Source organism: Garra rufa, chromosome 6 (assembly GCF_049309525.1).
Source record: "Garra rufa chromosome 6, GarRuf1.0, whole genome shotgun sequence".
In the NCBI taxonomy this organism is placed as follows: Eukaryota; Metazoa; Chordata; class Actinopteri; order Cypriniformes; family Cyprinidae; genus Garra; species Garra rufa.
Genome location: NC_133366.1, coordinates 23,243,332 through 23,250,950, shown reverse-complemented (window position 1 = coordinate 23,250,950; position 7,619 = coordinate 23,243,332).

The following is a 7,619-nucleotide window of genomic DNA, read 5'->3' as shown; positions in this document are numbered from 1 at the left end:
AATTCGATTTTCAGCGCGATTTGGCGTGGCTTGTCAGTGATTTAAGGCTGTGTGTATTAACTGCCGCTCCAGCTGAACGCACGTGATGGGGATTTACTACTAATCAAAGTACCGGCTTCATTGACTAAACGCGCCTCACAACATCGTTCGATTAATCGTTGCAGCCCTAGTTGCCATTCCTTCTAAACAATGGCAAAATATGCCAAAGACCCCACTTTTGGCTGTTTGAGTCTAAAGCGTGTTGCTGATTGCACAATGAGATAAAACATGAATTCAATAGCAATGTTCCTAGCAGAGCTCCACTAGATTAAAGGAATCCAATAAAAAAAGCATCACATGAGCCTGGAGGAGATTTCTAACATGTTTGGTTAGGGCTCGATAGCAGGCAGAGCTGTAAGTGAGTGATTTCATTACAGATTATTGGTGTATATTACCACTAAGAGGAAGGGAAGACCCCATGGTACACATACAATGTGTGAATGACTAAATGCATTGAGTCATCCGGTGCAGACAGAATGGAGAGTTAAGTGTTCAGTTGTCTTGGCAACTAAAGTAGCAGCAAACAAAGGCGTTTCATACGATTTGGTGAAAAATGCTAAAAACCTTGAAAACGTAAAGTGACAATATACTTATAGGGTTAGTTCACCCAAAAATTAATTACATTAATTACTCACCCGCATGTCATTCCGAACCCATAAGACCTTTGTTCATCTTCGGAAAACAATTTAAGATCTTTTTGATAAAATCCAAGAGCTCTTTGAGACCCTCCATAGACAGCAAAGGTCCTACCACAGTCAAGGTCCAGAAAGGTATTGAGAATTGTTTAATAAAGTCTTTATTTTATTTATTTAGCGTACAAAAAGTATTCTCATAGCTTCATTAAATTACAACTGAGAGAGAGTTTTGTCGATGTTCTTGGTACCTTTCTAGACCTTGAATGTGGAAGGGCCTTTCCTGTCTATGAAGGGTGAGAAATCTCTCGGATATCATCAAAAACATCTTAATTTGTGTTCCGAAGATGAACGAAGGTCTTACGGGTTTGGAATGGCATGAGGGTGAGTAATTAATGACAATTTATCTATACCTTTAATACAAAACTGAAGACAACATTGAAAATACACAGACCGAGGAGCCAGCTGTCAATGTAATGATCATTGGTGCGAGCAGTGCAATTCAATCTATGAACATTAGTGTTACCTATCCATACCAGCACTGATTTCTGCAACATTGATGCTTATAAACAATAGCTTTCAGCTTGAACCATACTTAAAAGTTGTCATTAGATTTCAAACTAATTGTGCACACATTATTGTCACAGTCTCTTGCACAAAAGAATGCCGCTAACAACTTTTGCATGAGTAAACAGAACATAAACATGTTTAGATTTAGGTGTATGATACCAGTGTCTGCAGGTCAAGCCACATTCCATTAAACCAATAAGTATCACTTAGGTTTATGCATAGCTGGCTCTTATCGTTTCCAACTGCGCCAGTGGCTTTTGACTTATTCTAACTCCTATTGTCATGGATGCATGACATGTACTTAAAGCGTTAGTTCACCCAAAAATGAAAATTCTGTCATTAATTACCCTCATGTCATTCCACACCTGTCCTTTGTTCATCTTCAGAACACAAATTAAGACACTTTTGATGAAATCCAAGAGCTATCTGACCTTCCATAGACAGCAAGAGTCCTTCCAAGTTCAAGGTCCAGAAAGTTACCAAGAACTTTGACAAAAAATTCCATGTGACTTCAGTGGTTTCACCCGTAATTTTATGAAGCTACGAGAATACTTTTCGTGCAACAAAAACGACTTCATTCAACAATGTGGAAGGTGGAGGGACCCTTGCTGTCTATGGAGGGACAGAGAGCTCTTGGATTTCATCAGAAGTAACCTAATTTGTGTTCTGAAAAAGAACAAAGGTCTTATGGGTTTGGAACAACAAGAGGGTGAGAAATAATGACAGAATTTTCATTTTTGGGTGAACTATGCCTTTTAATTTTGTTCCTTTTTGTCTATGCTTCCCCAACTCATACATGCATTCACTTATGGACATTCTCGGATTCAATTCCAACAAACTGAACCTCACTGACAAGACTACCACAAGTTCTCTGTCTGAAACCTGCCTGCCAATGGCTGTGACCACTGAGTTTTGTTTGTGCATGTAACTATTCAGTGTTTCCCCTACCATTATCTTAGGGGGGCGCCCCGCCCCCCCAACGGCACCTCCCGCCCCCCTTGAATGTCAAGTTCATTTTATTTTTGATATAGCGTCAGATCACAATAGAAGTCATTAAGGTTATCTTTCCTATAGAACAGGGCTATACATTGTTCTTTTATTAAACAAACTAAATTGCCTTGTGTTATTTATCTTATTTACACGAAGGCATGTCATTTCTGTCTTTACATGATCGCGTGTTTACAATGTCTCATCTGCGAAAACACAGACGGGATCGCGGACTCCATTCATAAAAACCGAATCTACTATAGCGCGAAATGCCACGTAAATTCGTCGATTTTTGGATTAATAAATCAAAAGTTGGTCTGTTACTTCATTCAAATCGCGATATGGACTAGTGTCTGTGAAAACTGAAATGCAAAAAGACCGTTTCAATATGAATCCTGCATGCTCCGTTTGCCTCTGTATGTATGAATGGTGGAGACGCGCTTTTACTACACGCATATACTGAAGCACATGTGACGCTCCCGCTAATTTTGGGCATTTGCATCTCACATGAACAGATAAACTCAATATACAAAGCTGCTGTGAGTGTCACTTTTACCGTTTCATTTGAGAAAACTAGCATCATAACATGCTGTACACACACAGAAACTTCAAGGCAACCTGTCAAAATAAAAGTAACATGTAACAGAACATTAGTCTTGTATTACTTTTGTACAGTATAATGTAGTTGTTTATATATTCCTATTTAAATAATTGACATGAAACAATATATATGATAAAAATAAATATAACAAGATTAACCACTTAATTGTAGAAAAAATACTACAATTATTATTTAAATGTTAAATTATTATTATTTATTGATTTTAACAGTAAACCTCTGTTTGTTTGCCAAAAATTAAAAGGGTTTATTTTTCATTTGATTAAAAATAAATAAATGTTTATACTTTTAATTTGATTATGAGAAAAAATAATACACACAAGAATTAAAAAAAAAAAAAAAAGCAAAAGTTGGTAGAGCCCTATTGTTCAAAATGTTAAAATAGAGAGTTTTGGACTTATTTTTCCACTGAATAAGTCTATAATAATGTTTTCGTTATTTCACAAAGTAGGGTAAAGTACCGGGAAAAAAAAAGTAACGTTGGCTACCGGCACCCAACCCCCTAAGCCCCCCCCCCCCCAACACTGGAAACCTAGGGGAAACACTGCTATTTATATCTAGGCCTACTTGTTTGTTTACTAGCTAAAAGTGCTATATTAAGTAAGTAAGCATGATTTTTGTTGTTATTATTATTCGTACCTAAGTCAATTATGTCATGTGATGTCAACATGGCGCCGCCCATGAGGGGGCGACCCACTATATGTAGAAGAAAACAACCTTTTCTATAAAATTGACATGTGAGGCTCTTAAAGTGTACATTATTCAGTGATATTTCTCCAGAAAAAAAATGTTTTGTTTAAGTATCTCTTTTAATAAGAAACAAGTAAAAATACTAGGTGCGCCTTTAATAAACAAACAAAAAAAGTTATCTCCCAACACCGGTAGGTGTGTCCAACAGAACCGACCAAGACGCCACAAATAAGCATTTTGCACATGCGAATTTCACAATTTCAGTGCTGTGAACAAACAGACAGCGTTCACGTTTTTTGAGGAACTGATTCCGTTTTCAAACTATTCTTGGAGCGTCAGCATTTCAGGAAGAAAAGGGCTTAACCGACAGATCGCTAGCAGTGATTGACCTGCGGTTGTTGGAAAGCGTACTATAAATTTGCATGAATCTTGCCCCAACAGTTCTGCGGTTACAACGCTGTCAGTGCATTTGAATAAGATTAAAACGTTACTTACATAACGCCGTAACTTTTTTTCAGGTGGAGACTTTCTAAGCCACCCCGAACACACCACATCTCCTCCGCTCATTTTCTTCCAACCTTCCAGGAAAATCCGCGCTTTAAGTTTCGTGTTTCAACCTGCAACATATGAAACCAAAGTCCCAAAATATGAGGTGGAAGTTGCGCCCAAGTGTTTTCAGCAACATGTATTAAAACAACGCGAATACCGTCACTCCTGGTTTCCAGCACGTCCACACGGGAAGAGCTTCCCGACAGCGACACGGCTCTTAGAAACTCTTCTGGATGAAGTCCTCTCCTCTGCCGAGAGGAATATATCAAACACAATGTGTTCAAACACAGCAATATCCGTCTGTGGTTGAGCCCTCTTTTAGTTTACACACTTTGTTGGTGTAAATAATCCGCTGTTTTCGTTTTTTCTCCAAACTGAAATGCAACGAGGCAGCGAGTGATACTCGCCAAGTTCGGCGTAGTGAAAGCTTTGCTTGATTACCTTATTTCAAAGTAAACCAAAACAGTTTCCTTGAAAATATATACAGTTTTTCCTTGTTTTTCCAAAACATTATGGTCGCATTAGCACTGAAGTGCCTTTTTTGAACTAGAAATCCAACCCGATCGTCGACCTTCCCTCCAGTTTCACTCCCCACGGCTCCTTGCTGATTGACAAGCATAAACGTCGATACTTTCCCTAAACTCAGCCTCCTCTGGCCTATGGAGGCAGGGAGAAGTCGGTCAAGACAGAGAATAAAGAACATTACATCATGGGAAATGTAGTCTTGGAGTGTTGCCCCGTCAGAGGGAAAACACTGGGACGGTGGCTCCTATTACAAAGAATCGGTGTAAACAAATCTCGTACCCACGTCCCAAATAAAACTGGCTTGAGTTCGGATTTAGACTGCGATAATAAACTAGTGACGTTCATTTGAGTCTGATCTTTATAATGATTCGACTGAACTGGTTTGTGTTTGTGATTTATAAATAGGTCTGACATAGTTTTATCATAAATATTTTTAAAATACTTTATCTATAAGATTATTATCATTTTATCCGCCAGGCCTTTAAATACATGTTCAATTTAAACACAATTATTTTTAAACAGTTTTATATATTTTTAAAAGCTGAATCATGTTCCAACACACTGAAGTGAACACTGCAATAAACACAACCATAAAGCCCTAATAAAGTAATAAACAGCCATGAGTGTCAACATTTGGCTTTATTAAACGAAACGTTTAAAGCATGTAATATTCAACACATGATGACGTAATTACGTCAGCACGTAAAAGAACCACTAAATTTGAACCGACTCTTTAAAAGAACTGTTCGAAAGAACCGAATCGCATTAAAGAAACCGAGGAACCTCTAATAGTGCGTAACAAGCGAACGTCTTGAAGTTTAGCAAGCGAGGACGCTTGCTTTTATAGCCAGTTGGCTTTTTTTGTTTTTAATACTGCGTTTATTGTCCAAACAGGTTCTATATTTATAAATAAGACAGTGTTTCAGATAAACAAACACTAAAACGCGTAGTAAGGTACTAAAGTTTATGTCACTGATAATTAGCAATGTAATGATGAAAAGTGAACAGTTTCAGTAAAGAACTTTCACGTTTGTGGGATTGGTATCTTTGGAATGTTATTGTAATGCTAAACGCCTTACTCAGTTATCTCTGAAGCTTTGTGCCTACTCACTGCTGTGATTTGCAGCTCAGTGCAAAGAATTGATTTAGTCAGTTTATTATATTATAATTTTGCATCATGTAGTTTCAGGTTGTGACTTCAAAGTAAACATTTTGCAATATGGTGCACTTCCAGTTCACCTGAAGCAGTATATTTAAATATATAATTATAATACAATTATTTAATATAAGGAAGGATTTTGTTTATTCTTAAGTTTAAGTTTTATATATTAAGCTATAGTGCAGAAAAATACCTTAAATGAGAAACGCCTGCATTATTTGTAAACAGAAAGAATACGTTTTGTAATATTACACTAATATTTCTCACCAGACCTAATTACAAAAGTTTAAATTGCAAAACAAAAGTTAAATTACTCATCAAATGGCAAATGTTGTAAAGTAAATACAAGAATGAAGCCAAAACCGAAGATTTAATGAGACTTTGTGATGACTTAAGAGTAATATTTGATGTAGCCATATGATTTATATTAAAGGAGTAGTTCACTTTCAGACCAAAGATTTACAGATAATGTACTCGCCCCCTTGACATCCAAGATCTTCATGTCTTTCTTTCCTCAGTCGTGAGGAAATGTTTTGAGTAAAACATTTCAGGATTTCTCTCCATATAATGGACTTCTATGGTGCCCCCGAGTTTGAACTTCCAAAACGCAGCTTCAAAGGGCTCTAAACGATCACAGCAGAGGAAAGAAGGGTCTTATCTAGCAAAATGATGGGTTATTTTCTTAAAGAAATCACAATTTATATACTTCTTAACCTCAAATGCTTGTCTTGTCTAGCTTGGCAAGACGAGCGTTTGAGATTAAAAAGTTTATAAGTTGTATATGTTTTTAGAAAATAACCAATAGTTTCGCTAGATAAGACTCTTCTTCCTCGGCTGGGATCATTTAGAGCTCTTTGAAGCTGCATTTAAACTGCATTTTGGAAGTTCAAACTCGGGGGCACCATAGACGTCCATTATATGGAGAGAAATCCTGAAATGTTTACCTGGAAAAACACCATTTCTTTACGACTGAAGAAAGAAAGACATGAACATCTTGGATGACAAGGAAGTGAGTACATTTTCAATCATTTTTTTCCTGAAAGTGAACTACTCCTTTAAGTATCTTCATCTTCAACATAATGTTCTTGAATTAATAAACTAAAAAAATAAATGGTTATTACAGTATTATAACAACATTATAACAATTTCCATGTCACAGAATAAATTGTCAGTGGGAGTGGCCTAAACTGTAGCGGAGACATGTGTAGATATCAGTTGTTGAATAATTGAGAGTCATTGATTTTACCAAATGGTTTTAGAGACTGTGTGAGTGGTGCAACGCTGCAGCGCACATGTTATAAAGCTAATGGCTCTGGCGGGGGGGACTGAAGGACTAAAGGTGCCCACTTTTGAAAACCACAAGGCCGACTTTGCTACATGTATTAGTTCTCCAAGTAAGAAATGTGCATCTGAGGAGTGCTTCGGCACAGCCTTAAGTGTCTATTCTAAGCTAATGCACCAGGACAATGGTGTCGTCCTGATTTTAACTGGACTTTGGGCTCCAAAACAGCATTGTGTCAGGGTTCACCGAAGGACAGGAGTGCAGTGGTTCAAACTGAGGACACTGAGAGGTTGGGGGTGGACTTTTGGATTGATAGCTTCAAGGTCTCATGCTTTGATAGTCAAAACAGACCTCAGCTTGATTAGAACATCTTCAATATTCACAGGAATAACACTTGTTATAAATGTTGCTTTAGCGCTCAATATAAACCAATCTGAGTAATGAAAATGTATCGATATATTTGTTCTGAAATCAAAGGTCTTATTGTAACTGAACACTCTTTTTTTGATATATCACTGAGCTTACATACTGAAATTACATCTCTAACCTTGAAATAAAATACACACG